This window comes from Lissotriton helveticus, chromosome 10 (genome assembly GCF_964261635.1).
Source record: "Lissotriton helveticus chromosome 10, aLisHel1.1, whole genome shotgun sequence".
In the NCBI taxonomy this organism is placed as follows: domain Eukaryota; kingdom Metazoa; phylum Chordata; class Amphibia; order Caudata; family Salamandridae; genus Lissotriton; species Lissotriton helveticus.
The window spans coordinates 590212965-590240802 of NC_136071.1; the positions used below are offsets into that span (position 1 = coordinate 590212965).

Consider the following 27838-nt stretch of genomic DNA (forward strand, 5'->3'; position numbering starts at 1 on the left):
TCCTAACCTCAGAAGAAAAATGGATCACCGTGCTTTTTCTGCCTACCTGCTTAGTCTCAGTGTGTCCCAGGTGATGCTTTCCCAAGCTGTACTCGCAGACATTTAGGCATCAGATATTTGTCTGTCGATGCCTGCACAAGTAAATTTTGAATACGTCTAATTGCAAGCATGTTGGATGATATCTCTGAGGTTTTCACACTTGTTCTGCACATTCTGAGCCGCTGCTGATACAGCAGAATAGAAGTAGGGTGAAGCCTTGAGAGGAACTTTGCTTTAACAGTAGCAAGCAGCAAGGTCGTTTCTGTAGTGTAGTGGTCATCACGTTCGCCTAACACGCGAAAGGTCCCCGTTTCGAGACCGGGCAGAAACACTGAGCGTTGGCTGCTTTTATGTGCACACTCTAAAACCTTATTATCTGAATGCAAGTTTAAGAAGAGGTGGTCTTTGAACACAGTGAGTCGTGGGAAACTTTCTTTACCTTTGCAAGACGAAACAAAGTTATCTGCATCCATCATCTGGGGGTCGTTCTTGTGCCTATTTTTATTTTGTTTAAGCTATGTTGTATTGTTGGGGCCTTTACACCTGTGACATTGCTGTGAAGGTTGTAAGTGGAAACATTGGCAGGTGCAGATAGAAGAGTTAGACCTAAGCCCCCCCTCATGAGCCGTCAGGATGGCCGAGTGGTCTAAGGCGCCAGACTCAAGAGAGCTTGATCTTCAGTGTAGCTGAGCCTTCTGTTCTCCTCATGGAGGCGTGGGTTCAAATCCCACTTCTGACAGGTCCCTTTTACACCCGTAAATCTTCCTGTTTTTTGCAGTGCGTTCCCGGCAAACACCACAATCTTTGCAGGAACCTGTAGCATGTGAAGAGAAATCCACCAACAATCAGGCTGGGCCCTTAATCACAATTCCATGGATTTCTGGAAATGACACCTCAGGCACACCTTCCATTAAATTTGCACTCCATCACAGTAACTGCCATGCTGGGTTTCTAACTGAGCAGTTGATCCCATCATTTGTTGTGAGGCTCTCCTGCCACCTTTTGGGCAGAGAAGGCACTGTCCCTGCAAAAACACAGGCAGACATGTTCAACAGGGCTTCCTGGTTATGTGGGAGGAGCAGAATGCCATTGGTCCCCCCTTGCAAATTCTAATTTACATAAGGAAGACAGAGAGGTAGCTGGGAGTAGGCACTGCACACGGGCATTGCACTCTCTCTTATGATTTGCAGCCAATTCTAGATTGAGGCAGGAGGAAAGGAGGTGACTCGCCCAACAATGGCTATACTGAGACGTCAGCCACTCTGGGTCTCCCAGGTGAGTGTTTCAGGCCTGTGAACCACTCATATAAATCTCGCCTGATCGAGCCTGATCGAGCGCTGAGCGAGCGCGTTTGAATCCAAATATCAAACCCCTCTTTCTCAGGCGCAGGAAATGGTGGGCCCTTCATTGCTTCTGGTGTGGAAGTCTATGGGGCAAGGGTCCAGGACTTGCAGAGGAGAACAATTGCCAGAAAGTGCTTGCTGTTCTCATCTGTGCCTTTTTTCTGCTCACTGGCTGATAGGAGATTGGCTGCCCCCTTTCTTGCTAGAGTGAAAAAACAACAACTTGAGAGAAAACATTACGTTGTGAGGCTCACTTAGAGGGAGACTAGCCAAATAGCCCTGCTTTTTTTCTGAAAGACGCTTCAGAAATTGTTCAAAATGTCTCCTGGCCACTCAGGCTCGTTGGTCTAGGGGTATGATTCTCGTTTCGGGTGCGAGAGGTCCCGGGTTCAAATCCCGGACGAGCCCATGCTGTGGACATTTTCAGGATGCTTGTAATATAGGAGCATTTCTTCTTTTCAATGCTATAAGACGCTGTGTATGTCGAGAAAGTTCCTTACCCTGCACGCTATTTTCCACTTGTGGCGGGATAAAGGAGTGCAGGACTTCTTTGCAACTGCTTTTCTGGGCCAGACCAGCATGGTAGGAACATTACATGCATAGTGTTTTTCTAGTGTAATTTCAGGATATGGTTTCAAAATCGCCTCTTGGAATAAAAGTGGTCCTCATTCCTGTCTTCCAAAGAAATAGAGACCGGGTAAGGAGAGCCCAACTTTGAGCTTCAAGGACATTGGCCCTTAGTCTGTGCATTCCAGCCCAATACATGCCAACAAGATTCCTGAGTTAGTGTCTGTTTCTGTAGTGTAGTGGTTATCACGTTCGCCTTACACGCGAAAGGTCCCTGGTTCGAGACCGGGCAGAAACAGCGGTTTGCTGTTTTTAACAGTGTTTGCCTTTACTGGCTGACTTTATAGGAAAGCTGAGATAATAGAGGCTGTCTATCCCTCACCAACCTGACGTAGTGTGCTCCAGGGATCTCAGTGACAGCTCGAAAAGAGAAGTGACGATAGCTTGCGCCATTCGCTTGCTCGCCCTTTGCTCTGAAGGGTGGGCCTACTTCATGAAAGCAAGGAATGAGAGCAGAAATGCTTTTCTTGTCCTCACCACAAGCAGACACTTAGAGAAAACAAACTGTCTGAAGGACAGAGGCTTTTTAATTTCTTGTTTGATGACGGCCATGGAAAAGACAGCAATCATATTGCAGAAGAGAGCAACATGTGCAGTTGCTTGCTTTGGGTGAAGCATTAACTGACTAGCTGCCACTAACCCCTGGAGCCGTGTCAGAGGTGACTCTTGCGTGGCTCGTTGGTCTAGGGGTATGATTCTCGCTTAGGGTGCGAGAGGTCCCGGGTTCAAATCCCGGACGAGCCCTTTTTTAGAGCTAAACATACAAATCGTACTAAAAATGCACTATGCCTGACTATTTCTAGTAATACTCGGTGCATTGTTGCGCAACATATTCCTAACCTCAGAAGAAAAATGGATCACCGTGCTTTTTCTGCCTACCTGCTTAGTCTCAGTGTGTCCCAGGTGATGCTTTCCCAAGCTGTACTCGCAGACATTTAGGCATCAGATATTTGTCTGTCGATGCCTGCACAAGTAAATTTTGAATACGTCTAATTGCAAGCATGTTGGATGATATCTCTGAGGTTTTCACACTTGTTCTGCACATTCTGAGCCGCTGCTGATACAGCAGAATAGAAGTAGGGTGAAGCCTTGAGAGGAACTTTGCTTTAACAGTAGCAAGCAGCAAGGTCGTTTCTGTAGTGTAGTGGTCATCACGTTCGCCTAACACGCGAAAGGTCCCCGGTTCGAGACCGGGCAGAAACACTGAGCGTTGGCTGCTTTTATGTGCACACTCTAAAACCTTATTATCTGAATGCAAGTTTAAGAAGAGGTGGTCTTTGAACACAGTGAGCCGTGGGAAACTTTCTTTACCTTTGCAAGACGAAACAAAGTTATCTGCATCCATCATCTGGGGGTCGTTCTTGTGCCTATTTTTATTTTGTTTAAGCTATGTTGTATTGTTGGGGCCTTTACACCTGTGACATTGCTGTGAAGGTTGTAAGTGGAAACATTGGCAGGTGCAGATAGAAGAGTTAGACCTAAACCCCCCTCATGAGCCGTCAGGATGGCCGAGTGGTCTAAGGCGCCAGACTCAAGAGAGCTTGATCTTCAGTGTAGCTGAGCCTTCTGGTCTCCTCATGGAGGCGTGGGTTCAAATCCCACTTCTGACAGGTCCCGTTTACACCCGTAAATCTTCCTGTTTTTTGCAGTGCGTTCCCGGCAAACACCACAATCTTTGCAGGAACCTGTAGCATGTGAAGAGAAATCCACCAACAATCAGGCTGGGCCCTCAATCACAATTCCATGGATTTCTGGAAATGACACCTCAGGCACACCTTCCATTAAATTTTCACTCCATCACAGTAACTGCCATGCTGGGTTTCTAACTAAGCAGTTGATCCCATCATTTGTTGTGAGGCTCTCCTGCCACCTTTTGGGCAGAGAAGGCACTGTCCCTGCAAAAACACAGGCAGACATGTTCAACAGGGCTTCCTGGTTATGTGGGAGGAGCAGAATGCCATTGGTCCCCCCTTGCAAATTCTAATTTACATAAGGAAGACAGAGAGGTAGCTGGGAGTAGGCACTGCACACGGGCATTGCACTCTCTCTTATGATTTGCAGCCAATTCTAGATTGAGGCAGGAGGAAAGGAGGTGACTCGCCCAACAATGGCTATACTGAGAAGTCAGCCACTCTGGGTCTCCCAGGTGAGTGTTTCAGGCCTGTGAGCCACTCATATAAATCTCGCCTGATTGAGCCTGATCGAGCGCTGAGCGAGCGCGTTTGAATCCAAATATCAAACCCCTCTTTCTCAGGCGCAGGAAATGGTGGGCCCTTCATTGCTTCTGGTGTGGAAGTCTATGGGGCAAGGGTCCAGGACTTGCAGAGGAGAACAATTGCCAGAAAGTGCTTGCTGTTCTCATCTGTGCCTTTTTTCTGCTCACTGGCTGATAGGAGATTGGCTGCCCCCTTTCTTGCTAGAGTGAAAAAACAACAACTTGAGAGAAAACATGACGTTGTGAGGCTCACTTAGAGGGAGACTAGCCAAATAGCCCTGCTTTTTTTCTGAAAGACGCTTCAGAAATTGTTCAAAATGTCTCCTGGCCACTCAGGCTCGTTGGTCTAGGGGTATGATTCTCGCTTCGGGTGCGAGAGGTCCTGGGTTCAAATCCCGGACGAGCCCATGCTGTGGACATTTTCAGGATGCTTGTAATATAGGAGCATTTCTTCTTTTCAATGCTATAAGACGCTGTGTATGTCGAGAAAGTTCCTTACCCTGCACGCTATTTTCCACTTGTGGCGGGATAAAGGAGTGCAGGACTTCTTTGCAACTGCTTTTCTGGGCCAGACCAGCATGGTAGGAACATTACATGCATAGTGTTTTTCTAGTGTAATTTCAGGATATGGTTTCAAAATCGCCTCTTGGAATAAAAGTGGTCCTCATTCCTGTCTTCCAAAGAAATAGAGACCGGGTAAGGAGAGCCCAACTTTGAGCTTCAAGGACATTGGCCCTTAGTCTGTGCATTCCAGCCCAATACATGCCAACAAGATTCCTGAGTTAGTGTCTGTTTCTGTAGTGTAGTGGTTATCACGTTCGCCTTACACGCGAAAGGTCCCTGGTTCGAGACCGGGCAGAAACAGCGGTTTGCTGTTTTTAACAGTGTTTGCCTTTACTGGCTGACTTTATAGGAAAGCTGAGATAATAGAGGCTGTCTATCCCTCACCAACCTGACGTAGTGTGCTCCAGGGATCTCAGTGACAGCTCGAAAAGAGAAGTGACGATAGCTTGCGCCATTCGCTTGCTCGCCCTTTGCTCTGAAGGGTGGGCCTACTTCATGAAGGCAAGGAATGAGAGCAGAAATGCTTTTCTTGTCCTCACCGCAAGCAGACACTTAGAGAAAACAAACTGTCTGAAGGACAGAGGCTTTTTAATTTCTTGTTTGATGACGGCCATGGAAAAGACAGCAATCATATTGCAGAAGAGAGCAACATGTGCAGTTGCTTGCTTTGGGTGAAGCATTCACCGACTAGCTGCCACTAACCCCTGGAGCCATGTCAGAGGTGACTCTTGCGTGGCTCGTTGGTCTAGGGGTATGATTCTCGCTTAGGGTGCGAGAGGTCCCGGGTTCAAATCCCGGACGAGCCCTTTTTAGAGCTAAACATACAAATCGTACTAAAAATGCACTATGCCTGACTATTTCTAGTAATACTCGGTTGATTTTTTGCTTAACATATTCCTAACCTCAGTAGAAAAATGGATCACCGTGCTTTTTCTGCCTACCTGCTTAGTCTCAGTGTGTCCCAGGTGATGCTTTCCCAAGCTGTACTCGCAGACATTTAGGCATCAGATATTTGTCTGTCGATGCCTGCACAAGTAAATTTTGAATACGTCTAATTGCAAGCATGTTGGATGATATCTCTGAGGTTTTCACACTTGTTCTGCACATTCTGAGCCGCTGCTGATACAGCAGAATAGAAGTAGGGTGAAGCCTTGAGAGGAACTTTGCTTTAACAGTAGCAAGCAGCAAGGTCGTTTCTGTAGTGTAGTGGTCATCACGTTCGCCTAACACGCGAAAGGTCCCCGTTTCGAGACCGGGCAGAAACACTGAGCGTTGGCTGCTTTTATGTGCACACTCTAAAACCTTATTATCTGAATGCAAGTTTAAGAAGAGGTGGTCTTTGAACACAGTGAGTCGTGGGAAACTTTCTTTACCTTTGCAAGACGAAACAAAGTTATCTGCATCCATCATCTGGGGGTCGTTCTTGTGCCTATTTTTATTTTGTTTAAGCTATGTTGTATTGTTGGGGCCTTTACACCTGTGACATTGCTGTGAAGGTTGTAAGTGGAAACATTGGCAGGTGCAGATAGAAGAGTTAGACCTAAGCCCCCCCTCATGAGCCGTCAGGATGGCCGAGTGGTCTAAGGCGCCAGACTCAAGAGAGCTTGATCTTCAGTGTAGCTGAGCCTTCTGTTCTCCTCATGGAGGCGTGGGTTCAAATCCCACTTCTGACAGGTCCCTTTTACACCCGTAAATCTTCCTGTTTTTTGCAGTGCGTTCCCGGCAAACACCACAATCTTTGCAGGAACCTGTAGCATGTGAAGAGAAATCCACCAACAATCAGGCTGGGCCCTTAATCACAATTCCATGGATTTCTGGAAATGACACCTCAGGCACACCTTCCATTAAATTTGCACTCCATCACAGTAACTGCCATGCTGGGTTTCTAACTGAGCAGTTGATCCCATCATTTGTTGTGAGGCTCTCCTGCCACCTTTTGGGCAGAGAATGCACTGTCCCTGCAAAAACACAGGCAGACATGTTCAACAGGGCTTCCTGGTTATGTGGGAGGAGCAGAATGCCATTGGTCCCCCCTTGCAAATTCTAATTTACATAAGGAAGACAGAGAGGTAGCTGGGAGTAGGCACTGCACACGGGCATTGCACTCTCTCTTATGATTTTCAGCCAATTCTAGATTGAGGCAGGAGGAAAGGAGGTGACTCGCCCAACAATGGCTATACTGAGAAGTCAGCCACTCTGGGTCTCCCAGGTGAGTGTTTCAGGCCTGTGAGCCACTCATATAAATCTCGCCTGATTGAGCCTGATCGAGCGCTGAGCGAGCGCGTTTGAATCCAAATATCAAACCCCTCTTTCTCAGGCGCAGGAAATGGTGGGCCCTTCATTGCTTCTGGTGTGGAAGTCTATGGGGCAAGGGTCCAGGACTTGCAGAGGAGAACAATTGCCAGAAAGTGCTTGCTGTTCTCATCTGTGCCTTTTTTCTGCTCACTGGCTGATAGGAGATTGGCTGCCCCCTTTCTTGCTAGAGTGAAAAAACAACAACTTGAGAGAAAACATGACGTTGTGAGGCTCACTTAGAGGGAGACTAGCCAAATAGCCCTGCTTTTTTTCTGAAAGACGCTTCAGAAATTGTTCAAAATGTCTCCTGGCCACTCAGGCTCGTTGGTCTAGGGGTATGATTCTCGCTTCGGGTGCGAGAGGTCCTGGGTTCAAATCCCGGACGAGCCCATGCTGTGGACATTTTCAGGATGCTTGTAATATAGGAGCATTTCTTCTTTTCAATGCTATAAGACGCTGTGTATGTCGAGAAAGTTCCTTACCCTGCACGCTATTTTCCACTTGTGGCGGGATAAAGGAGTGCAGGACTTCTTTGCAACTGCTTTTCTGGGCCAGACCAGCATGGTAGGAACATTACATGCATAGTGTTTTTCTAGTGTAATTTCAGGATATGGTTTCAAAATCGCCTCTTGGAATAAAAGTGGTCCTCATTCCTGTCTTCCAAAGAAATAGAGACCGGGTAAGGAGAGCCCAACTTTGAGCTTCAAGGACATTGGCCCTTAGTCTGTGCATTCCAGCCCAATACATGCCAACAAGATTCCTGAGTTAGTGTCTGTTTCTGTAGTGTAGTGGTTATCACGTTCGCCTTACACGCGAAAGGTCCCTGGTTCGAGACCGGGCAGAAACAGCGGTTTGCTGTTTTTAACAGTGTTTGCCTTTACTGGCTGACTTTATAGGAAAGCTGAGATAATAGAGGCTGTCTATCCCTCACCAACCTGACGTAGTGTGCTCCAGGGATCTCAGTGACAGCTCGAAAAGAGAAGTGACGATAGCTTGCGCCATTCGCTTGCTCGCCCTTTGCTCTGAAGGGTGGGCCTACTTCATGAAGGCAAGGAATGAGAGCAGAAATGCTTTTCTTGTCCTCACCGCAAGCAGACACTTAGAGAAAACAAACTGTCTGAAGGACAGAGGCTTTTTAATTTCTTGTTTGATGACGGCCATGGAAAAGACAGCAATCATATTGCAGAAGAGAGCAACATGTGCAGTTGCTTGCTTTGGGTGAAGCATTCACCGACTAGCTGCCACTAACCCCTGGAGCCATGTCAGAGGTGACTCTTGCGTGGCTCGTTGGTCTAGGGGTATGATTCTCGCTTAGGGTGCGAGAGGTCCCGGGTTCAAATCCCGGACGAGCCCTTTTTAGAGCTAAACATACAAATCGTACTAAAAATGCACTATGCCTGACTATTTCTAGTAATACTCGGTTGATTTTTTGCTTAACATATTCCTAACCTCAGTAGAAAAATGGATCACCGTGCTTTTTCTGCCTACCTGCTTAGTCTCAGTGTGTCCCAGGTGATGCTTTCCCAAGCTGTACTCGCAGACATTTAGGCATCAGATATTTGTCTGTCGATGCCTGCACAAGTAAATTTTGAATACGTCTAATTGCAAGCATGTTGGATGATATCTCTGAGGTTTTCACACTTGTTCTGCACATTCTGAGCCGCTGCTGATACAGCAGAATAGAAGTAGGGTGAAGCCTTGAGAGGAACTTTGCTTTAACAGTAGCAAGCAGCAAGGTCGTTTCTGTAGTGTAGTGGTCATCACGTTCGCCTAACACGCGAAAGGTCCCCGTTTCGAGACCGGGCAGAAACACTGAGCGTTGGCTGCTTTTATGTGCACACTCTAAAACCTTATTATCTGAATGCAAGTTTAAGAAGAGGTGGTCTTTGAACACAGTGAGTCGTGGGAAACTTTCTTTACCTTTGCAAGACGAAACAAAGTTATCTGCATCCATCATCTGGGGGTCGTTCTTGTGCCTATTTTTATTTTGTTTAAGCTATGTTGTATTGTTGGGGCCTTTACACCTGTGACATTGCTGTGAAGGTTGTAAGTGGAAACATTGGCAGGTGCAGATAGAAGAGTTAGACCTAAGCCCCCCCTCATGAGCCGTCAGGATGGCCGAGTGGTCTAAGGCGCCAGACTCAAGAGAGCTTGATCTTCAGTGTAGCTGAGCCTTCTGTTCTCCTCATGGAGGCGTGGGTTCAAATCCCACTTCTGACAGGTCCCTTTTACACCCGTAAATCTTCCTGTTTTTTGCAGTGCGTTCCCGGCAAACACCACAATCTTTGCAGGAACCTGTAGCATGTGAAGAGAAATCCACCAACAATCAGGCTGGGCCCTTAATCACAATTCCATGGATTTCTGGAAATGACACCTCAGGCACACCTTCCATTAAATTTGCACTCCATCACAGTAACTGCCATGCTGGGTTTCTAACTGAGCAGTTGATCCCATCATTTGTTGTGAGGCTCTCCTGCCACCTTTTGGGCAGAGAATGCACTGTCCCTGCAAAAACACAGGCAGACATGTTCAACAGGGCTTCCTGGTTATGTGGGAGGAGCAGAATGCCATTGGTCCCCCCTTGCAAATTCTAATTTACATAAGGAAGACAGAGAGGTAGCTGGGAGTAGGCACTGCACACGGGCATTGCACTCTCTCTTATGATTTTCAGCCAATTCTAGATTGAGGCAGGAGGAAAGGAGGTGACTCGCCCAACAATGGCTATACTGAGAAGTCAGCCACTCTGGGTCTCCCAGGTGAGTGTTTCAGGCCTGTGAGCCACTCATATAAATCTCGCCTGATTGAGCCTGATCGAGCGCTGAGCGAGCGCGTTTGAATCCAAATATCAAACCCCTCTTTCTCAGGCGCAGGAAATGGTGGGCCCTTCATTGCTTCTGGTGTGGAAGTCTATGGGGCAAGGGTCCAGGACTTGCAGAGGAGAACAATTGCCAGAAAGTGCTTGCTGTTCTCATCTGTGCCTTTTTTCTGCTCACTGGCTGATAGGAGATTGGCTGCCCCCTTTCTTGCTAGAGTGAAAAAACAACAACTTGAGAGAAAACATGACGTTGTGAGGCTCACTTAGAGGGAGACTAGCCAAATAGCCCTGCTTTTTTTCTGAAAGACGCTTCAGAAATTGTTCAAAATGTCTCCTGGCCACTCAGGCTCGTTGGTCTAGGGGTATGATTCTCGCTTCGGGTGCGAGAGGTCCTGGGTTCAAATCCCGGACGAGCCCATGCTGTGGACATTTTCAGGATGCTTGTAATATAGGAGCATTTCTTCTTTTCAATGCTATAAGACGCTGTGTATGTCGAGAAAGTTCCTTACCCTGCACGCTATTTTCCACTTGTGGCGGGATAAAGGAGTGCAGGACTTCTTTGCAACTGCTTTTCTGGGCCAGACCAGCATGGTAGGAACATTACATGCATAGTGTTTTTCTAGTGTAATTTCAGGATATGGTTTCAAAATCGCCTCTTGGAATAAAAGTGGTCCTCATTCCTGTCTTCCAAAGAAATAGAGACCGGGTAAGGAGAGCCCAACTTTGAGCTTCAAGGACATTGGCCCTTAGTCTGTGCATTCCAGCCCAATACATGCCAACAAGATTCCTGAGTTAGTGTCTGTTTCTGTAGTGTAGTGGTTATCACGTTCGCCTTACACGCGAAAGGTCCCTGGTTCGAGACCGGGCAGAAACAGCGGTTTGCTGTTTTTAACAGTGTTTGCCTTTACTGGCTGACTTTATAGGAAAGCTGAGATAATAGAGGCTGTCTATCCCTCACCAACCTGACGTAGTGTGCTCCAGGGATCTCAGTGACAGCTCGAAAAGAGAAGTGACGATAGCTTGCGCCATTCGCTTGCTCGCCCTTTGCTCTGAAGGGTGGGCCTACTTCATGAAAGCAAGGAATGAGAGCAGAAATGCTTTTCTTGTCCTCACCGCAAGCAGACACTTAGAGAAAACAAACTGTCTGAAGGACAGAGGCTTTTTAATTTCTTGTTTGATGACGGCCATGGAAAAGACAGCAATCATATTGCAGAAGAGAGCAACATGTGCAGTTGCTTGCTTTGGGTGAAGCATTCACCGACTAGCTGCCACTAACCCCTGGAGCCATGTCAGAGGTGACTCTTGCGTGGCTCGTTGGTCTAGGGGTATGATTCTCGCTTAGGGTGCGAGAGGTCCCGGGTTCAAATCCCGGACGAGCCCTTTTTAGAGCTAAACATACAAATCGTACTAAAAATGCACTATGCCTGACTATTTCTAGTAATACTCGGTTGATTTTTTGCTTAACATATTCCTAACCTCAGTAGAAAAATGGATCACCGTGCTTTTTCTGCCTACCTGCTTAGTCTCAGTGTGTCCCAGGTGATGCTTTCCCAAGCTGTACTCGCAGACATTTAGGCATCAGATATTTGTCTGTCGATGCCTGCACAAGTAAATTTTGAATACGTCTAATTGCAAGCATGTTGGATGATATCTCTGAGGTTTTCACACTTGTTCTGCACATTCTGAGCCGCTGCTGATACAGCAGAATAGAAGTAGGGTGAAGCCTTGAGAGGAACTTTGCTTTAACAGTAGCAAGCAGCAAGGTCGTTTCTGTAGTGTAGTGGTCATCACGTTCGCCTAACACGCGAAAGGTCCCCGGTTCGAGACCGGGCAGAAACACTGAGCGTTGGCTGCTTTTATGTGCACACTCTAAAACCTTATTATCTGAATGCAAGTTTAAGAAGAGGTGGTCTTTGAACACAGTGAGCCGTGGGAAACTTTCTTTACCTTTGCAAGACGAAACAAAGTTATCTGCATCCATCATCTGGGGGTCGTTCTTGTGCCTATTTTTATTTTGTTTAAGCTATGTTGTATTGTTGGGGCCTTTACACCTGTGACATTGCTGTGAAGGTTGTAAGTGGAAACATTGGCAGGTGCAGATAGAAGAGTTAGACCTAAGCCCCCCCTCAGGAGCCGTCAGGATGGCCGAGTGGTCTAAGTCGCCAGACTCAAGAGAGCTTGATCTTCAGTGTAGCTGAGCCTTCTGGTCTCCTCATGGAGGCGTGGGTTCAAATCCCACTTCTGACAGGTCCCTTTTACACCCGTAAATCTTCCTGTTTTTTGCAGTGCGTTCCCGGCAAACACCACAATCTTTGCAGGAACCTGTAGCATGTGAAGAGAAATCCACCAACAATCAGGCTGGGCCCTCAATCACAATTCCATGGATTTCTGGAAATGACACCTCAGGCACACCTTCCATTAAATTTGCACTCCATCACAGTAACTGCCATGCTGGGTTTCTAACTGAGCAGTTGATCCCATCATTTGTTGTGAGGCTCTCCTGCCACCTTTTGGGCAGAGAAGGCACTGTCCCTGCAAAAACACAGGCAGACATGTTCAACAGGGCTTCCTGGTTATGTGGGAGGAGCAGAATGCCATTGGTCCCCCCTTGCAAATTCTAATTTACATAAGGAAGACAGAGAGGTAGCTGGGAGTAGGCACTGCACACGGGCATTGCACTCTCTCTTATGATTTGCAGCCAATTCTAGATTGAGGCAGGAGGAAAGGAGGTGACTCGCCCAACAATGGCTATACTGAGACGTCAGCCACTCTGGGTCTCCCAGGTGAGTGTTTCAGGCCTGTGAACCACTCATATAAATCTCGCCTGATCGAGCCTGATCGAGCGCTGAGCGAGCGCGTTTGAATCCAAATATCAAACCCCTCTTTCTCAGGCGCAGGAAATGGTGGGCCCTTCATTGCTTCTGGTGTGGAAGTCTATGGGGCAAGGGTCCAGGACTTGCAGAGGAGAACAATTGCCAGAAAGTGCTTGCTGTTCTCATCTGTGCCTTTTTTCTGCTCACTGGCTGATAGGAGATTGGCTGCCCCCTTTCTTGCTAGAGTGAAAAAACAACAACTTGAGAGAAAACATTACGTTGTGAGGCTCACTTAGAGGGAGACTAGCCAAATAGCCCTGCTTTTTTTCTGAAAGACGCTTCAGAAATTGTTCAAAATGTCTCCTGGCCACTCAGGCTCGTTGGTCTAGGGGTATGATTCTCGTTTCGGGTGCGAGAGGTCCCGGGTTCAAATCCCGGACGAGCCCATGCTGTGGACATTTTCAGGATGCTTGTAATATAGGAGCATTTCTTCTTTTCAATGCTATAAGACGCTGTGTATGTCGAGAAAGTTCCTTACCCTGCACGCTATTTTCCACTTGTGGCGGGATAAAGGAGTGCAGGACTTCTTTGCAACTGCTTTTCTGGGCCAGACCAGCATGGTAGGAACATTACATGCATAGTGTTTTTCTAGTGTAATTTCAGGATATGGTTTCAAAATCGCCTCTTGGAATAAAAGTGGTCCTCATTCCTGTCTTCCAAAGAAATAGAGACCGGGTAAGGAGAGCCCAACTTTGAGCTTCAAGGACATTGGCCCTTAGTCTGTGCATTCCAGCCCAATACATGCCAACAAGATTCCTGAGTTAGTGTCTGTTTCTGTAGTGTAGTGGTTATCACGTTCGCCTTACACGCGAAAGGTCCCTGGTTCGAGACCGGGCAGAAACAGCGGTTTGCTGTTTTTAACAGTGTTTGCCTTTACTGGCTGACTTTATAGGAAAGCTGAGATAATAGAGGCTGTCTATCCCTCACCAACCTGACGTAGTGTGCTCCAGGGATCTCAGTGACAGCTCGAAAAGAGAAGTGACGATAGCTTGCGCCATTCGCTTGCTCGCCCTTTGCTCTGAAGGGTGGGCCTACTTCATGAAAGCAAGGAATGAGAGCAGAAATGCTTTTCTTGTCCTCACCACAAGCAGACACTTAGAGAAAACAAACTGTCTGAAGGACAGAGGCTTTTTAATTTCTTGTTTGATGACGGCCATGGAAAAGACAGCAATCATATTGCAGAAGAGAGCAACATGTGCAGTTGCTTGCTTTGGGTGAAGCATTAACTGACTAGCTGCCACTAACCCCTGGAGCCGTGTCAGAGGTGACTCTTGCGTGGCTCGTTGGTCTAGGGGTATGATTCTCGCTTAGGGTGCGAGAGGTCCCGGGTTCAAATCCCGGACGAGCCCTTTTTTAGAGCTAAACATACAAATCGTACTAAAAATGCACTATGCCTGACTATTTCTAGTAATACTCGGTGCATTGTTGCGCAACATATTCCTAACCTCAGAAGAAAAATGGATCACCGTGCTTTTTCTGCCTACCTGCTTAGTCTCAGTGTGTCCCAGGTGATGCTTTCCCAAGCTGTACTCGCAGACATTTAGGCATCAGATATTTGTCTGTCGATGCCTGCACAAGTAAATTTTGAATACGTCTAATTGCAAGCATGTTGGATGATATCTCTGAGGTTTTCACACTTGTTCTGCACATTCTGAGCCGCTGCTGATACAGCAGAATAGAAGTAGGGTGAAGCCTTGAGAGGAACTTTGCTTTAACAGTAGCAAGCAGCAAGGTCGTTTCTGTAGTGTAGTGGTCATCACGTTCGCCTAACACGCGAAAGGTCCCCGGTTCGAGACCGGGCAGAAACACTGAGCGTTGGCTGCTTTTATGTGCACACTCTAAAACCTTATTATCTGAATGCAAGTTTAAGAAGAGGTGGTCTTTGAACACAGTGAGCCGTGGGAAACTTTCTTTACCTTTGCAAGACGAAACAAAGTTATCTGCATCCATCATCTGGGGGTCGTTCTTGTGCCTATTTTTATTTTGTTTAAGCTATGTTGTATTGTTGGGGCCTTTACACCTGTGACATTGCTGTGAAGGTTGTAAGTGGAAACATTGGCAGGTGCAGATAGAAGAGTTAGACCTAAACCCCCCTCATGAGCCGTCAGGATGGCCGAGTGGTCTAAGGCGCCAGACTCAAGAGAGCTTGATCTTCAGTGTAGCTGAGCCTTCTGGTCTCCTCATGGAGGCGTGGGTTCAAATCCCACTTCTGACAGGTCCCGTTTACACCCGTAAATCTTCCTGTTTTTTGCAGTGCGTTCCCGGCAAACACCACAATCTTTGCAGGAACCTGTAGCATGTGAAGAGAAATCCACCAACAATCAGGCTGGGCCCTCAATCACAATTCCATGGATTTCTGGAAATGACACCTCAGGCACACCTTCCATTAAATTTTCACTCCATCACAGTAACTGCCATGCTGGGTTTCTAACTAAGCAGTTGATCCCATCATTTGTTGTGAGGCTCTCCTGCCACCTTTTGGGCAGAGAAGGCACTGTCCCTGCAAAAACACAGGCAGACATGTTCAACAGGGCTTCCTGGTTATGTGGGAGGAGCAGAATGCCATTGGTCCCCCCTTGCAAATTCTAATTTACATAAGGAAGACAGAGAGGTAGCTGGGAGTAGGCACTGCACACGGGCATTGCACTCTCTCTTATGATTTGCAGCCAATTCTAGATTGAGGCAGGAGGAAAGGAGGTGACTCGCCCAACAATGGCTATACTGAGAAGTCAGCCACTCTGGGTCTCCCAGGTGAGTGTTTCAGGCCTGTGAGCCACTCATATAAATCTCGCCTGATTGAGCCTGATCGAGCGCTGAGCGAGCGCGTTTGAATCCAAATATCAAACCCCTCTTTCTCAGGCGCAGGAAATGGTGGGCCCTTCATTGCTTCTGGTGTGGAAGTCTATGGGGCAAGGGTCCAGGACTTGCAGAGGAGAACAATTGCCAGAAAGTGCTTGCTGTTCTCATCTGTGCCTTTTTTCTGCTCACTGGCTGATAGGAGATTGGCTGCCCCCTTTCTTGCTAGAGTGAAAAAACAACAACTTGAGAGAAAACATGACGTTGTGAGGCTCACTTAGAGGGAGACTAGCCAAATAGCCCTGCTTTTTTTCTGAAAGACGCTTCAGAAATTGTTCAAAATGTCTCCTGGCCACTCAGGCTCGTTGGTCTAGGGGTATGATTCTCGCTTCGGGTGCGAGAGGTCCTGGGTTCAAATCCCGGACGAGCCCATGCTGTGGACATTTTCAGGATGCTTGTAATATAGGAGCATTTCTTCTTTTCAATGCTATAAGACGCTGTGTATGTCGAGAAAGTTCCTTACCCTGCACGCTATTTTCCACTTGTGGCGGGATAAAGGAGTGCAGGACTTCTTTGCAACTGCTTTTCTGGGCCAGACCAGCATGGTAGGAACATTACATGCATAGTGTTTTTCTAGTGTAATTTCAGGATATGGTTTCAAAATCGCCTCTTGGAATAAAAGTGGTCCTCATTCCTGTCTTCCAAAGAAATAGAGACCGGGAAAGGAGAGCCCAACTTTGAGCTTCAAGGACATTGGCCCTTAGTCTGTGCATTCCAGCCCAATACATGCCAACAAGATTCCTGAGTTAGTGTCTGTTTCTGTAGTGTAGTGGTTATCACGTTCGCCTTACACGCGAAAGGTCCCTGGTTCGAGACCGGGCAGAAACAGCGGTTTGCTGTTTTTAACAGTGTTTGCCTTTACTGGCTGACTTTATAGGAAAGCTGAGATAATAGAGGCTGTCTATCCCTCACCAACCTGACGTAGTGTGCTCCAGGGATCTCAGTGACAGCTCGAAAAGAGAAGTGACGATAGCTTGCGCCATTCGCTTGCTCGCCCTTTGCTCTGAAGGGTGGGCCTACTTCATGAAGGCAAGGAATGAGAGCAGAAATGCTTTTCTTGTCCTCACCGCAAGCAGACACTTAGAGAAAACAAACTGTCTGAAGGACAGAGGCTTTTTAATTTCTTGTTTGATGACGGCCATGGAAAAGACAGCAATCATATTGCAGAAGAGAGCAACATGTGCAGTTGCTTGCTTTGGGTGAAGCATTCACCGACTAGCTGCCACTAACCCCTGGAGCCATGTCAGAGGTGACTCTTGCGTGGCTCGTTGGTCTAGGGGTATGATTCTCGCTTAGGGTGCGAGAGGTCCCGGGTTCAAATCCCGGACGAGCCCTTTTTAGAGCTAAACATACAAATCGTACTAAAAATGCACTATGCCTGACTATTTCTAGTAATACTCGGTTGATTTTTTGCTTAACATATTCCTAACCTCAGTAGAAAAATGGATCACCGTGCTTTTTCTGCCTACCTGCTTAGTCTCAGTGTGTCCCAGGTGATGCTTTCCCAAGCTGTACTCGCAGACATTTAGGCATCAGATATTTGTCTGTCGATGCCTGCACAAGTAAATTTTGAATACGTCTAATTGCAAGCATGTTGGATGATATCTCTGAGGTTTTCACACTTGTTCTGCACATTCTGAGCCGCTGCTGATACAGCAGAATAGAAGTAGGGTGAAGCCTTGAGAGGAACTTTGCTTTAACAGTAGCAAGCAGCAAGGTCGTTTCTGTAGTGTAGTGGTCATCACGTTCGCCTAACACGCGAAAGGTCCCCGTTTCGAGACCGGGCAGAAACACTGAGCGTTGGCTGCTTTTATGTGCACACTCTAAAACCTTATTATCTGAATGCAAGTTTAAGAAGAGGTGGTCTTTGAACACAGTGAGTCGTGGGAAACTTTCTTTACCTTTGCAAGACGAAACAAAGTTATCTGCATCCATCATCTGGGGGTCGTTCTTGTGCCTATTTTTATTTTGTTTAAGCTATGTTGTATTGTTGGGGCCTTTACACCTGTGACATTGCTGTGAAGGTTGTAAGTGGAAACATTGGCAGGTGCAGATAGAAGAGTTAGACCTAAGCCCCCCCTCATGAGCCGTCAGGATGGCCGAGTGGTCTAAGGCGCCAGACTCAAGAGAGCTTGATCTTCAGTGTAGCTGAGCCTTCTGTTCTCCTCATGGAGGCGTGGGTTCAAATCCCACTTCTGACAGGTCCCTTTTACACCCGTAAATCTTCCTGTTTTTTGCAGTGCGTTCCCGGCAAACACCACAATCTTTGCAGGAACCTGTAGCATGTGAAGAGAAATCCACCAACAATCAGGCTGGGCCCTTAATCACAATTCCATGGATTTCTGGAAATGACACCTCAGGCACACCTTCCATTAAATTTGCACTCCATCACAGTAACTGCCATGCTGGGTTTCTAACTGAGCAGTTGATCCCATCATTTGTTGTGAGGCTCTCCTGCCACCTTTTGGGCAGAGAATGCACTGTCCCTGCAAAAACACAGGCAGACATGTTCAACAGGGCTTCCTGGTTATGTGGGAGGAGCAGAATGCCATTGGTCCCCCCTTGCAAATTCTAATTTACATAAGGAAGACAGAGAGGTAGCTGGGAGTAGGCACTGCACACGGGCATTGCACTCTCTCTTATGATTTTCAGCCAATTCTAGATTGAGGCAGGAGGAAAGGAGGTGACTCGCCCAACAATGGCTATACTGAGAAGTCAGCCACTCTGGGTCTCCCAGGTGAGTGTTTCAGGCCTGTGAGCCACTCATATAAATCTCGCCTGATTGAGCCTGATCGAGCGCTGAGCGAGCGCGTTTGAATCCAAATATCAAACCCCTCTTTCTCAGGCGCAGGAAATGGTGGGCCCTTCATTGCTTCTGGTGTGGAAGTCTATGGGGCAAGGGTCCAGGACTTGCAGAGGAGAACAATTGCCAGAAAGTGCTTGCTGTTCTCATCTGTGCCTTTTTTCTGCTCACTGGCTGATAGGAGATTGGCTGCCCCCTTTCTTGCTAGAGTGAAAAAACAACAACTTGAGAGAAAACATGACGTTGTGAGGCTCACTTAGAGGGAGACTAGCCAAATAGCCCTGCTTTTTTTCTGAAAGACGCTTCAGAAATTGTTCAAAATGTCTCCTGGCCACTCAGGCTCGTTGGTCTAGGGGTATGATTCTCGCTTCGGGTGCGAGAGGTCCTGGGTTCAAATCCCGGACGAGCCCATGCTGTGGACATTTTCAGGATGCTTGTAATATAGGAGCATTTCTTCTTTTCAATGCTATAAGACGCTGTGTATGTCGAGAAAGTTCCTTACCCTGCACGCTATTTTCCACTTGTGGCGGGATAAAGGAGTGCAGGACTTCTTTGCAACTGCTTTTCTGGGCCAGACCAGCATGGTAGGAACATTACATGCATAGTGTTTTTCTAGTGTAATTTCAGGATATGGTTTCAAAATCGCCTCTTGGAATAAAAGTGGTCCTCATTCCTGTCTTCCAAAGAAATAGAGACCGGGTAAGGAGAGCCCAACTTTGAGCTTCAAGGACATTGGCCCTTAGTCTGTGCATTCCAGCCCAATACATGCCAACAAGATTCCTGAGTTAGTGTCTGTTTCTGTAGTGTAGTGGTTATCACGTTCGCCTTACACGCGAAAGGTCCCTGGTTCGAGACCGGGCAGAAACAGCGGTTTGCTGTTTTTAACAGTGTTTGCCTTTACTGGCTGACTTTATAGGAAAGCTGAGATAATAGAGGCTGTCTATCCCTCACCAACCTGACGTAGTGTGCTCCAGGGATCTCAGTGACAGCTCGAAAAGAGAAGTGACGATAGCTTGCGCCATTCGCTTGCTCGCCCTTTGCTCTGAAGGGTGGGCCTACTTCATGAAGGCAAGGAATGAGAGCAGAAATGCTTTTCTTGTCCTCACCGCAAGCAGACACTTAGAGAAAACAAACTGTCTGAAGGACAGAGGCTTTTTAATTTCTTGTTTGATGACGGCCATGGAAAAGACAGCAATCATATTGCAGAAGAGAGCAACATGTGCAGTTGCTTGCTTTGGGTGAAGCATTCACCGACTAGCTGCCACTAACCCCTGGAGCCATGTCAGAGGTGACTCTTGCGTGGCTCGTTGGTCTAGGGGTATGATTCTCGCTTAGGGTGCGAGAGGTCCCGGGTTCAAATCCCGGACGAGCCCTTTTTAGAGCTAAACATACAAATCGTACTAAAAATGCACTATGCCTGACTATTTCTAGTAATACTCGGTTGATTTTTTGCTTAACATATTCCTAACCTCAGTAGAAAAATGGATCACCGTGCTTTTTCTGCCTACCTGCTTAGTCTCAGTGTGTCCCAGGTGATGCTTTCCCAAGCTGTACTCGCAGACATTTAGGCATCAGATATTTGTCTGTCGATGCCTGCACAAGTAAATTTTGAATACGTCTAATTGCAAGCATGTTGGATGATATCTCTGAGGTTTTCACACTTGTTCTGCACATTCTGAGCCGCTGCTGATACAGCAGAATAGAAGTAGGGTGAAGCCTTGAGAGGAACTTTGCTTTAACAGTAGCAAGCAGCAAGGTCGTTTCTGTAGTGTAGTGGTCATCACGTTCGCCTAACACGCGAAAGGTCCCCGGTTCGAGACCGGGCAGAAACACTGAGCGTTTGCTGCTTTTATGTGCACACTCTAAAACCTTATTATCTGAATGCAAGTTTAAGAAGAGGTGGTCTTTGAACACAGTGAGCCGTGGGAAACTTTCTTTACCTTTGCAAGACGAAACAAAGTTATCTGCATCCATCATCTGGGGGTCGTTCTTGTGCCTATTTTTATTTTGTTTAAGCTATGTTGTATTGTTGGGGCCTTTACACCTGTGACATTGCTGTGAAGGTTGTAAGTGGAAACATTGGCAGGTGCAGATAGAAGAGTTAGACCTAAGCCCCCCCTCATGAGCCGTCAGGATGGCCGAGTGGTCTAAGGCGCCAGACTCAAGAGAGCTTGATCTTCAGTGTAGCTGAGCCTTCTGGTCTCCTCATGGAGGCGTGGGTTCAAATCCCACTTCTGACAGGTCCCTTTTACACCCGTAAATCTTCCTGTTTTTTGCAGTGCGTTCCCGGCAAACACCACAATCTTTGCAGGAACCTGTAGCATGTGAAGAGAAATCCACCAACAATCAGGCTGGGCCCTTAATCACAATTCCATGGATTTCTGGAAATGACACCTCAGGCACACCTTCCATTAAATTTGCACTCCATCACAGTAACTGCCATGCTGGGTTTCTAACTGAGCAGTTGATCCCATCATTTGTTGTGAGGCTCTCCTGCCACCTTTTGGGCAGAGAAGGCACTGTCCCTGCAAAAACACAGGCAGACATGTTCAACAGGGCTTCCTGGTTATGTGGGAGGAGCAGAATGCCATTGGTCCCCCCTTGCAAATTCTAATTTACATAAGGAAGACAGAGAGGTAGCTGGGAGTAGGCACTGCACACGGGCATTGCACTCTCTCTTATGATTTGCAGCCAATTCTAGATTGAGGCAGGAGGAAAGGAGGTGACTCGCCCAACAATGGCTATACTGAGAAGTCAGCCACTCTGGGTCTCCCAGGTGAGTGTTTCAGGCCTGTGAGCCACTCATATAAATCTCGCCTGATCGAGCCTGATCGAGCGATGAGCGAGCGCGTTTGAATCCAAATATCAAACCCCTCTTTCTCAGGCGCAGGAAATGGTGGGCCCTTCATTGCTTCTGGTGTGGAAGTCTATGGGGCAAGGGTCCAGGACTTGCAGAGGAGAACAATTGCCAGAAAGTGCTTGCTGTTCTCATCTGTGCCTTTTTTCTGCTCACTGGCTGATAGGAGATTGGCTGCCCCCTTTCTTGCTAGAGTGAAAAAACAACAACTTGAGAGAAAACATGACGTTGTGAGGCTCACTTAGAGGGAGACTAGCCAAATAGCCCTGCTTTTTTTCTGAAAGACGCTTCAGAAATTGTTCAAAATGTCTCCTGGCCACTCAGGCTCGTTGGTCTAGGGGTATGATTCTCGCTTCGGGTGCGAGAGGTCCCGGGTTCAAATCCCGGACGAGCCCATGCTGTGGACATTTTCAGGATGCTTGTAATATAGGAGCATTTCTTCTTTTCAATGCTATAAGACGCTGTGTATGTCGAGAAAGTTCCTTACCCTGCACGCTATTTTCCACTTGTGGCGGGATAAAGGAGTGCAGGACTTCTTTGCAACTGCTTTTCTGGGCCAGACCAGCATGGTAGGAACATTACATGCATAGTGTTTTTCTAGTGTAATTTCAGGATATGGTTTCAAAATCGCCTCTTGGAATAAAAGTGGTCCTCATTCCTGTCTTCCAAAGAAATAGAGACCGGGTAAGGAGAGCCCAACTTTGAGCTTCAAGGACATTGGCCCTTAGTCTGTGCATTCCAGCCCAATATATGCCAACAAGATTCCTGAGTTAGTGTCTGTTTCTGTAGTGTAGTGGTTATCACGTTCGCCTTACACGCGAAAGGTCCCTGGTTCGAGACTGGGCAGAAACAGCGGTTTGCCGTTTTTAACAGTGTTTGCCTTTACTGGCTGACTTTATAGGAAAGCTGAGATAATAGAGGCTGTCTATCCCTCACCAACCTGACGTAGTGTGCTCCAGGGATCTCAGTGACAGCTCGAAAAGAGAAGTGACGATAGCTTGTGCCATTCGCTTGCTCGCCCTTTGCTCTGAAGGGTGGGCCTACTTCATGAAAGCAAGGAATGAGAGCAGAAATGCTTTTCTCGTCCTCACCGCAAGCAGACACTTAGAGAAAACAAACTGTCTGAAGGACAGAGGCTTTTTAATTTCTTGTTTGATGACGGCCATGGAAAAGACAGCAATCATATTGCAGAAGAGAGCAACATGTGCAGTTGCTTGCTTTGGGTGAAGCATTCACCGACTAGCTGCCACTAACCCCTGGAGCCGTGTCAGAGGTGACTCTTGCGTGGCTCGTTGGTCTAGGGGTATGATTCTCGCTTAGGGTGCGAGAGGTCCCGGGTTCAAATCCCAGACGAGCCCTTTTTAGAGCTAAACATACAAATCGTACTAAAAATGCACTATGCCTGACTATTTCTAGTAATACTCGGTGCATTGTTGCGCAACATATTCCTAACCTCAGAAGAAAAATGGATCACCGTGCTTTTTCTGCCTACCTGCTTAGTCTCAGTGTGTCCCAGGTGATGCTTTCCCAAGCTGTACTCGCAGACATTTAGGCATCAGATATTTGTCTGTCGATGCCTGCACAAGTAAATTTTGAATACGTCTAATTGCAAGCATGTTGGATGATATCTCTGAGGTTTTCACACTTGTTCTGCACATTCTGAGCCGCTGCTGATACAGCAGAATAGAAGTAGGGTGAAGCCTTGAGAGGAACTTTGCTTTAACAGTAGCAAGCAGCAAGGTCGTTTCTGTAGTGTAGTGGTCATCACGTTTGCCTAACACGCGAAAGGTCCCCGGTTCGAGACCGGGCAGAAACACTGAGCGTTGGCTGCTTTTATGTGCACACTCTAAAACCTTATTATCTGAATGCAAGTTTAAGAAGAGGTGGTCTTTGAACACAGTGAGCCGTGGGAAACTTTCTTTACCTTTGCAAGACGAAACAAAGTTATCTGCATCCGTCATCTGGGGGTCGTTCTTGTGCCTATTTTTATTTTGTTTAAGCTATGTTGTATTGTTGGGGCCTTTACACCTGTGACATTGCTGTGAAGGTTGTAAGTGGAAACATTGGCAGGTGCAGATAAAAGAGTTAGACCTAAGCTCCCCTCATGAGCCGTCAGGATGGCCGAGTGGTCTAAGGCGCCAGACTCAAGAGAGCTTGATCTTCAGTGTAGCTGAGCCTTCTGGTCTCCTCATGGAGGCGTGGGTTCAAATCCCACTTCTGACAGGTCCCTTTTACACCCGTAAATCTTCCTGTTTTTTGCAGTGCGTTCCCGGCAAACACCACAATCTTTGCAGGAACCTGTAGCATGTGAAGAGAAATCCACCAACAATCAGGCTGGGCCCTCAATCACAATTCCATGGATTTCTGGAAATGACACCTCAGTCACACCTTCCATTAAATTTGCACTCCATCACAGTAACTGCCTTGCTGGGTTTCTAACTGAGCAGTTGATCCCATCATTTGTTGTGAGGCTCTCCTGCCACCTTTTGGGCAGAGAAGGCACTGTCCCTGCAAAAACACAGGCAGACATGTTCAACAGGGCTTCCTGGTTATGTGGGAGGAGCAGAATGCCATTGGTCCCCCCTTGCAAATTCTAATTTACATAAGGAAGACAGAGAGGTAGCTGGGAGTAGGCACTGCACACGGGCATTGCACTCTCTCTTATGATTTGCAGCCAATTCTAGATTGAGGCAGGAGGAAAGGAGGTGACTCGCCCAACAATGGCTATACTGAGAAGTCAGCCACTCTGGGTCTCCCAGGTGAGTGTTTCAGGCCTGTGAGCCACTCATATAAATCTCGCCTGATCGAGCCTGATCGAGCGATGAGCGAGCACGTTTGAATCCAAATATCAAACCCCTCTTTCTCAGGCGCAGGAAATGGTGGGCCCTTCATTGCTTCTGGTGTGGAAGTCTATGGGGCAAGGGTCCAGGACTTGCAGAGGAGAACAATTGCCAGAAAGTGCTTGCTGTTCTCATCTGTGCCTTTTTTCTGCTCACTGGCTGATAGGAGATTGGCTGCCCCCTTTCTTGCTAGAGTGAAAAAACAACAACTTGAGAGAAAACATGACGTTGTGAGGCTCACTTAGAGGGAGACTAGCCAAATAGCCCTGCTTTTTTTCTGAAAGACGCTTCAGAAATTGTTCAAAATGTCTCCTGGCCACTCAGGCTCGTTGGTCTAGGGTTATGATTCTCGCTTCGGGTGCGAGAGGTCCCGACTTCAAATCCCGGACGAGCCCATGCTGTGGACATTTTCAGGATGCTTGTAATATAGGAGCATTTCTTCTTTTCAATGCTATAAGACGCTGTGTATGTCGAGAAAGTTCCTTACCCTGCACGCTATTTTCCACTTGTGGCGGGATAAAGGAGTGGAGGACTTCTTTGCAACTGCTTTTCTGGGCCAGACCAGCATGGTAGGAACATTACATGCATAGTGTTTTTCTAGTGTAATTTCAGGATATGGTTTCAAAATCGCCTCTTGGAATAAAAGTGGTCCTCATTCCTGTCTTCCAAAGAAATAGAGACCGGGTAAGGAGAGCCCAACTTTGAGCTTCAAGGACATTGGCCCTTAGTCTGTGCATTCCAGCCCAATACATGCCAACAAGATTCCTGAGTTAGTGTCTGTTTCTGTAGTGTAGTGGTTATCACGTTCGCCTTACACGCGAAAGGTCCCTGGTTCGAGACCGGGCAGAAACAGCGGTTTGCTGTTTTTAACAGTGTTTGCCTTTACTGGCTGACTTTATAGGAAAGCTGAGATAATAGAGGCTGTCTATCCCTCACCAACCTGACGTAGTGTGCTCCAGGGATCTCAGTGACAGCTCGAAAAGAGAAGTGACGATAGCTTGCGCCATTCGCTTGCTCGCCCTTTGCTCTGAAGGGTGGGCCTACTTCATGAAAGCAAGGAATGAGAGCAGAAATGCTTTTCTTGTCCTCACCACAAGCAGACACTTAGAGAAAACAAACTGTCTGAAGGACAGAGGCTTTTTAATTTCTTGTTTGATGACGGCCATGGAAAAGACAGCAATCATATTGCAGAAGAGAGCAACATGTGCAGTTGCTTGCTTTGGGTGAAGCATTCACTGACTAGCTGCCACTAACCCCTGGAGCCGTGTCAGAGGTGACTCTTGCGTGGCTCGTTGGTCTAGGGGTATGATTCTCGCTTAGGGTGCGAGAGGTCCCGGGTTCAAATCCCGGACGAGCCCTTTTTAGAGCTAAACATACAAATCGTACTAAAAATGCACTATGCCTGACTATTTCTAGTAATACTCGGTGCATTGTTGCGCAACATATTCCTAACCTCAGAAGAAAAATGGATCACCGTGCTTTTTCTGCCTACCTGCTTAGTCTCAGTGTGTCCCAGGTGATGCTTTCCCAAGCTGTACTCGCAGACATTTAGGCATCAGATATTTGTCTGTCGATGCCTGCACAAGTAAATTTTGAATACGTCTAATTGCAAGCATGTTGGATGATATCTCTGAGGTTTTCACACTTGTTCTGCACATTCTGAGCCGCTGCTGATACAGCAGAATAGAAGTAGGGTGAAGCCTTGAGAGGAACTTTGCTTTAACAGTAGCAAGCAGCAAGGTCGTTTCTGTAGTGTAGTGGTCATCACGTTCGCCTAACACGCGAAAGGTCCCCGGTTCGAGACCGGGCAGAAACACTGAGCGTTGGCTGCTTTTATGTGCACACTCTAAAACCTTATTATCTGAATGCAAGTTTAAGAAGAGGTGGTCTTTGAACACAGTGAGCCGTGGGAAACTTTCTTTACCTTTGCAAGACGAAACAAAGTTATCTGCATCCATCATCTGGGGGTCGTTCTTGTGCCTATTTTTATTTTGTTTAAGCTATGTTGTATTGTTGGGGCCTTTACACCTGTGACATTGCTGTGAAGGTTGTAAGTGGAAACATTGGCAGGTGCAGATAGAAGAGTTAGACCTAAGCCCCCCTCATGAGCCGTCAGGATGGCCGAGTGGTCTAAGGCGCCAGACTCAAGAGAGCTTGATCTTCAGTGTAGCTGAGCCTTCTGGTCTCCTCATGGAGGCGTGGGTTCAAATCCCACTTCTGACAGGTCCCTTTTACACCCGTAAATCTTCCTGTTTTTTGCAGTGCGTTCCCGGCAAACACCACAATCTTTGCAGGAACCTGTAGCATGTGAAGAGAAATCCACCAACAATCAGGCTGGGCCCTCAATCACAATTCCATGGATTTCTGGAAATGACACCTCAGGCACACCTTCCATTAAATTTGCACTCCATCACAGTAACTGCCATGCTGGGTTTCTAACTAAGCAGTTGATCCCATCATTTGTTGTGAGGCTCTCCTGCCACCTTTTGGGCAGAGAAGGCACTGTCCCTGCAAAAACACAGGCAGACATGTTCAACAGGGCTTCCTGGTTATGTGGGAGGAGCAGAATGCCATTGGTCCCCCCTTGCAAATTCTAATTTACATAAGGAAGACAGAGAGGTAGCTGGGAGTAGGCACTGCACACGGGCATTGCACTCTCTCTTATGATTTGCAGCCAATTCTAGATTGAGGCAGGAGGAAAGGAGGTGACTCGCCCAACAATGGCTATACTGAGAAGTCAGCCACTCTGGGTCTCCCAGGTGAGTGTTTCAGGCCTGTGAGCCACTCATATAAATCTCGCCTGATTGAGCCTGATCGAGCGCGTTTGAATCCAAATATCAAACCCCTCTTTCTCAGGCGCAGGAAATGGTGGGCCCTTCATTGCTTCTGGTGTGGAAGTCTATGGGGCAAGGGTCCAGGACTTGCAGAGGAGAACAATTGCCAGAAAGTGCTTGCTGTTCTCATCTGTGCCTTTTTTCTGCTCACTGGCTGATAGGAGATTGGCTGCCCCCTTTCTTGCTAGAGTGAAAAAACAACAACTTGAGAGAAAACATGACGTTGTGAGGCTCACTTAGAGGGAGACTAGCCAAATAGCCCTGCTTTTTTTCTGAAAGACGCTTCAGAAATTGTTCAAAATGTCTCCTGGCCACTCAGGCTCGTTGGTCTAGGGGTATGATTCTCGCTTCGGGTGCGAGAGGTCCTGGGTTCAAATCCCGGACGAGCCCATGCTGTGGACATTTTCAGGATGCTTGTAATATAGGAGCATTTCTTCTTTTCAATGCTATAAGACGCTGTGTATGTCGAGAAAGTTCCTTACCCTGCACGCTATTTTCCACTTGTGGCGGGATAAAGGAGTGCAGGACTTCTTTGCAACTGCTTTTCTGGGCCAGACCAGCATGGTAGGAACATTACATGCATAGTGTTTTTCTAGTGTAATTTCAGGATATGGTTTCAAAATCGCCTCTTGGAATAAAAGTGGTCCTCATTCCTGTCTTCCAAAGAAATAGAGACCGGGTAAGGAGAGCCCAACTTTGAGCTTCAAGGACATTGGCCCTTAGTCTGTGCATTCCAGCCCAATACATGCCAACAAGATTCCTGAGTTAGTGTCTGTTTCTGTAGTGTAGTGGTTATCACGTTCGCCTTACACGCGAAATGTCCCTGGTTCGAGACCGGGCAGAAACAGCGGTTTGCTGTTTTTAACAGTGTTTGCCT

At 47.2% G+C, this 27838-nt stretch overlaps 48 non-coding genes across 48 annotated transcripts; all 48 read left to right on the forward strand.

Annotated features, from left to right (window-relative positions):
- Positions 1-297: 297 nt before the first annotated feature.
- On the forward strand, positions 298-370 carry TRNAV-AAC (transfer RNA valine (anticodon AAC)). The gene has a single exon. It is a non-coding gene; the product is annotated as a tRNA-Val (tRNA).
- Positions 371-666: 296 nt separating this feature from the next.
- TRNAL-CAA (transfer RNA leucine (anticodon CAA)) lies at positions 667-778 on the forward strand. The gene is made up of 2 exons: positions 667-704; positions 733-778. It is a non-coding gene; the product is annotated as a tRNA-Leu (tRNA).
- Positions 779-1718: 940 nt separating this feature from the next.
- On the forward strand, positions 1719-1790 carry TRNAP-CGG (transfer RNA proline (anticodon CGG)). Its single transcript has one exon. It is a non-coding gene; the product is annotated as a tRNA-Pro (tRNA).
- Positions 1791-2174: 384 nt separating this feature from the next.
- Positions 2175-2247, forward strand: TRNAV-UAC (transfer RNA valine (anticodon UAC)). Its single transcript has one exon. It is a non-coding gene; the product is annotated as a tRNA-Val (tRNA).
- A 434-nt stretch (positions 2248-2681) lies between these two features.
- Positions 2682-2753, forward strand: TRNAP-AGG (transfer RNA proline (anticodon AGG)). Its single transcript has one exon. It is a non-coding gene; the product is annotated as a tRNA-Pro (tRNA).
- A 386-nt stretch (positions 2754-3139) lies between these two features.
- TRNAV-AAC (transfer RNA valine (anticodon AAC)) lies at positions 3140-3212 on the forward strand. The gene has a single exon. It is a non-coding gene; the product is annotated as a tRNA-Val (tRNA).
- A 295-nt stretch (positions 3213-3507) lies between these two features.
- Positions 3508-3619, forward strand: TRNAL-CAA (transfer RNA leucine (anticodon CAA)). The gene is made up of 2 exons: positions 3508-3545; positions 3574-3619. It is a non-coding gene; the product is annotated as a tRNA-Leu (tRNA).
- A 940-nt stretch (positions 3620-4559) lies between these two features.
- TRNAP-CGG (transfer RNA proline (anticodon CGG)) lies at positions 4560-4631 on the forward strand. The gene has a single exon. It is a non-coding gene; the product is annotated as a tRNA-Pro (tRNA).
- Positions 4632-5015: 384 nt separating this feature from the next.
- TRNAV-UAC (transfer RNA valine (anticodon UAC)) lies at positions 5016-5088 on the forward strand. Its single transcript has one exon. It is a non-coding gene; the product is annotated as a tRNA-Val (tRNA).
- A 434-nt stretch (positions 5089-5522) lies between these two features.
- Positions 5523-5594, forward strand: TRNAP-AGG (transfer RNA proline (anticodon AGG)). The gene has a single exon. It is a non-coding gene; the product is annotated as a tRNA-Pro (tRNA).
- Positions 5595-5980: 386 nt separating this feature from the next.
- Positions 5981-6053, forward strand: TRNAV-AAC (transfer RNA valine (anticodon AAC)). The gene has a single exon. It is a non-coding gene; the product is annotated as a tRNA-Val (tRNA).
- A 296-nt stretch (positions 6054-6349) lies between these two features.
- TRNAL-CAA (transfer RNA leucine (anticodon CAA)) lies at positions 6350-6461 on the forward strand. Its single transcript has 2 exons — positions 6350-6387; positions 6416-6461. It is a non-coding gene; the product is annotated as a tRNA-Leu (tRNA).
- Positions 6462-7401: 940 nt separating this feature from the next.
- On the forward strand, positions 7402-7473 carry TRNAP-CGG (transfer RNA proline (anticodon CGG)). The gene has a single exon. It is a non-coding gene; the product is annotated as a tRNA-Pro (tRNA).
- A 384-nt stretch (positions 7474-7857) lies between these two features.
- Positions 7858-7930, forward strand: TRNAV-UAC (transfer RNA valine (anticodon UAC)). The gene has a single exon. It is a non-coding gene; the product is annotated as a tRNA-Val (tRNA).
- Positions 7931-8364: 434 nt separating this feature from the next.
- On the forward strand, positions 8365-8436 carry TRNAP-AGG (transfer RNA proline (anticodon AGG)). The gene has a single exon. It is a non-coding gene; the product is annotated as a tRNA-Pro (tRNA).
- Positions 8437-8822: 386 nt separating this feature from the next.
- On the forward strand, positions 8823-8895 carry TRNAV-AAC (transfer RNA valine (anticodon AAC)). Its single transcript has one exon. It is a non-coding gene; the product is annotated as a tRNA-Val (tRNA).
- A 296-nt stretch (positions 8896-9191) lies between these two features.
- TRNAL-CAA (transfer RNA leucine (anticodon CAA)) lies at positions 9192-9303 on the forward strand. The gene is made up of 2 exons: positions 9192-9229; positions 9258-9303. It is a non-coding gene; the product is annotated as a tRNA-Leu (tRNA).
- Positions 9304-10243: 940 nt separating this feature from the next.
- Positions 10244-10315, forward strand: TRNAP-CGG (transfer RNA proline (anticodon CGG)). Its single transcript has one exon. It is a non-coding gene; the product is annotated as a tRNA-Pro (tRNA).
- A 384-nt stretch (positions 10316-10699) lies between these two features.
- Positions 10700-10772, forward strand: TRNAV-UAC (transfer RNA valine (anticodon UAC)). The gene has a single exon. It is a non-coding gene; the product is annotated as a tRNA-Val (tRNA).
- A 434-nt stretch (positions 10773-11206) lies between these two features.
- On the forward strand, positions 11207-11278 carry TRNAP-AGG (transfer RNA proline (anticodon AGG)). Its single transcript has one exon. It is a non-coding gene; the product is annotated as a tRNA-Pro (tRNA).
- A 386-nt stretch (positions 11279-11664) lies between these two features.
- On the forward strand, positions 11665-11737 carry TRNAV-AAC (transfer RNA valine (anticodon AAC)). Its single transcript has one exon. It is a non-coding gene; the product is annotated as a tRNA-Val (tRNA).
- A 296-nt stretch (positions 11738-12033) lies between these two features.
- TRNAL-CAA (transfer RNA leucine (anticodon CAA)) lies at positions 12034-12145 on the forward strand. The gene is made up of 2 exons: positions 12034-12071; positions 12100-12145. It is a non-coding gene; the product is annotated as a tRNA-Leu (tRNA).
- A 940-nt stretch (positions 12146-13085) lies between these two features.
- TRNAP-CGG (transfer RNA proline (anticodon CGG)) lies at positions 13086-13157 on the forward strand. The gene has a single exon. It is a non-coding gene; the product is annotated as a tRNA-Pro (tRNA).
- A 384-nt stretch (positions 13158-13541) lies between these two features.
- TRNAV-UAC (transfer RNA valine (anticodon UAC)) lies at positions 13542-13614 on the forward strand. Its single transcript has one exon. It is a non-coding gene; the product is annotated as a tRNA-Val (tRNA).
- A 434-nt stretch (positions 13615-14048) lies between these two features.
- Positions 14049-14120, forward strand: TRNAP-AGG (transfer RNA proline (anticodon AGG)). The gene has a single exon. It is a non-coding gene; the product is annotated as a tRNA-Pro (tRNA).
- Positions 14121-14506: 386 nt separating this feature from the next.
- Positions 14507-14579, forward strand: TRNAV-AAC (transfer RNA valine (anticodon AAC)). Its single transcript has one exon. It is a non-coding gene; the product is annotated as a tRNA-Val (tRNA).
- A 295-nt stretch (positions 14580-14874) lies between these two features.
- TRNAL-CAA (transfer RNA leucine (anticodon CAA)) lies at positions 14875-14986 on the forward strand. The gene is made up of 2 exons: positions 14875-14912; positions 14941-14986. It is a non-coding gene; the product is annotated as a tRNA-Leu (tRNA).
- Positions 14987-15926: 940 nt separating this feature from the next.
- Positions 15927-15998, forward strand: TRNAP-CGG (transfer RNA proline (anticodon CGG)). Its single transcript has one exon. It is a non-coding gene; the product is annotated as a tRNA-Pro (tRNA).
- A 384-nt stretch (positions 15999-16382) lies between these two features.
- Positions 16383-16455, forward strand: TRNAV-UAC (transfer RNA valine (anticodon UAC)). The gene has a single exon. It is a non-coding gene; the product is annotated as a tRNA-Val (tRNA).
- Positions 16456-16889: 434 nt separating this feature from the next.
- Positions 16890-16961, forward strand: TRNAP-AGG (transfer RNA proline (anticodon AGG)). The gene has a single exon. It is a non-coding gene; the product is annotated as a tRNA-Pro (tRNA).
- Positions 16962-17347: 386 nt separating this feature from the next.
- On the forward strand, positions 17348-17420 carry TRNAV-AAC (transfer RNA valine (anticodon AAC)). The gene has a single exon. It is a non-coding gene; the product is annotated as a tRNA-Val (tRNA).
- A 296-nt stretch (positions 17421-17716) lies between these two features.
- TRNAL-CAA (transfer RNA leucine (anticodon CAA)) lies at positions 17717-17828 on the forward strand. Its single transcript has 2 exons — positions 17717-17754; positions 17783-17828. It is a non-coding gene; the product is annotated as a tRNA-Leu (tRNA).
- Positions 17829-18768: 940 nt separating this feature from the next.
- On the forward strand, positions 18769-18840 carry TRNAP-CGG (transfer RNA proline (anticodon CGG)). The gene has a single exon. It is a non-coding gene; the product is annotated as a tRNA-Pro (tRNA).
- A 384-nt stretch (positions 18841-19224) lies between these two features.
- On the forward strand, positions 19225-19297 carry TRNAV-UAC (transfer RNA valine (anticodon UAC)). The gene has a single exon. It is a non-coding gene; the product is annotated as a tRNA-Val (tRNA).
- Positions 19298-19731: 434 nt separating this feature from the next.
- Positions 19732-19803, forward strand: TRNAP-AGG (transfer RNA proline (anticodon AGG)). Its single transcript has one exon. It is a non-coding gene; the product is annotated as a tRNA-Pro (tRNA).
- Positions 19804-20189: 386 nt separating this feature from the next.
- TRNAV-AAC (transfer RNA valine (anticodon AAC)) lies at positions 20190-20262 on the forward strand. The gene has a single exon. It is a non-coding gene; the product is annotated as a tRNA-Val (tRNA).
- A 296-nt stretch (positions 20263-20558) lies between these two features.
- TRNAL-CAA (transfer RNA leucine (anticodon CAA)) lies at positions 20559-20670 on the forward strand. The gene is made up of 2 exons: positions 20559-20596; positions 20625-20670. It is a non-coding gene; the product is annotated as a tRNA-Leu (tRNA).
- Positions 20671-21610: 940 nt separating this feature from the next.
- On the forward strand, positions 21611-21682 carry TRNAP-CGG (transfer RNA proline (anticodon CGG)). Its single transcript has one exon. It is a non-coding gene; the product is annotated as a tRNA-Pro (tRNA).
- A 384-nt stretch (positions 21683-22066) lies between these two features.
- TRNAV-UAC (transfer RNA valine (anticodon UAC)) lies at positions 22067-22139 on the forward strand. The gene has a single exon. It is a non-coding gene; the product is annotated as a tRNA-Val (tRNA).
- Positions 22140-22573: 434 nt separating this feature from the next.
- Positions 22574-22645, forward strand: TRNAP-AGG (transfer RNA proline (anticodon AGG)). The gene has a single exon. It is a non-coding gene; the product is annotated as a tRNA-Pro (tRNA).
- Positions 22646-23030: 385 nt separating this feature from the next.
- TRNAV-AAC (transfer RNA valine (anticodon AAC)) lies at positions 23031-23103 on the forward strand. The gene has a single exon. It is a non-coding gene; the product is annotated as a tRNA-Val (tRNA).
- Positions 23104-23398: 295 nt separating this feature from the next.
- TRNAL-CAA (transfer RNA leucine (anticodon CAA)) lies at positions 23399-23510 on the forward strand. The gene is made up of 2 exons: positions 23399-23436; positions 23465-23510. It is a non-coding gene; the product is annotated as a tRNA-Leu (tRNA).
- Positions 23511-24906: 1396 nt separating this feature from the next.
- On the forward strand, positions 24907-24979 carry TRNAV-UAC (transfer RNA valine (anticodon UAC)). The gene has a single exon. It is a non-coding gene; the product is annotated as a tRNA-Val (tRNA).
- A 434-nt stretch (positions 24980-25413) lies between these two features.
- TRNAP-AGG (transfer RNA proline (anticodon AGG)) lies at positions 25414-25485 on the forward strand. The gene has a single exon. It is a non-coding gene; the product is annotated as a tRNA-Pro (tRNA).
- Positions 25486-25870: 385 nt separating this feature from the next.
- Positions 25871-25943, forward strand: TRNAV-AAC (transfer RNA valine (anticodon AAC)). Its single transcript has one exon. It is a non-coding gene; the product is annotated as a tRNA-Val (tRNA).
- A 295-nt stretch (positions 25944-26238) lies between these two features.
- Positions 26239-26350, forward strand: TRNAL-CAA (transfer RNA leucine (anticodon CAA)). The gene is made up of 2 exons: positions 26239-26276; positions 26305-26350. It is a non-coding gene; the product is annotated as a tRNA-Leu (tRNA).
- Positions 26351-27279: 929 nt separating this feature from the next.
- On the forward strand, positions 27280-27351 carry TRNAP-CGG (transfer RNA proline (anticodon CGG)). The gene has a single exon. It is a non-coding gene; the product is annotated as a tRNA-Pro (tRNA).
- A 384-nt stretch (positions 27352-27735) lies between these two features.
- TRNAV-UAC (transfer RNA valine (anticodon UAC)) lies at positions 27736-27808 on the forward strand. The gene has a single exon. It is a non-coding gene; the product is annotated as a tRNA-Val (tRNA).
- The last annotated feature ends 30 nt before the right edge of the window (positions 27809-27838 follow it).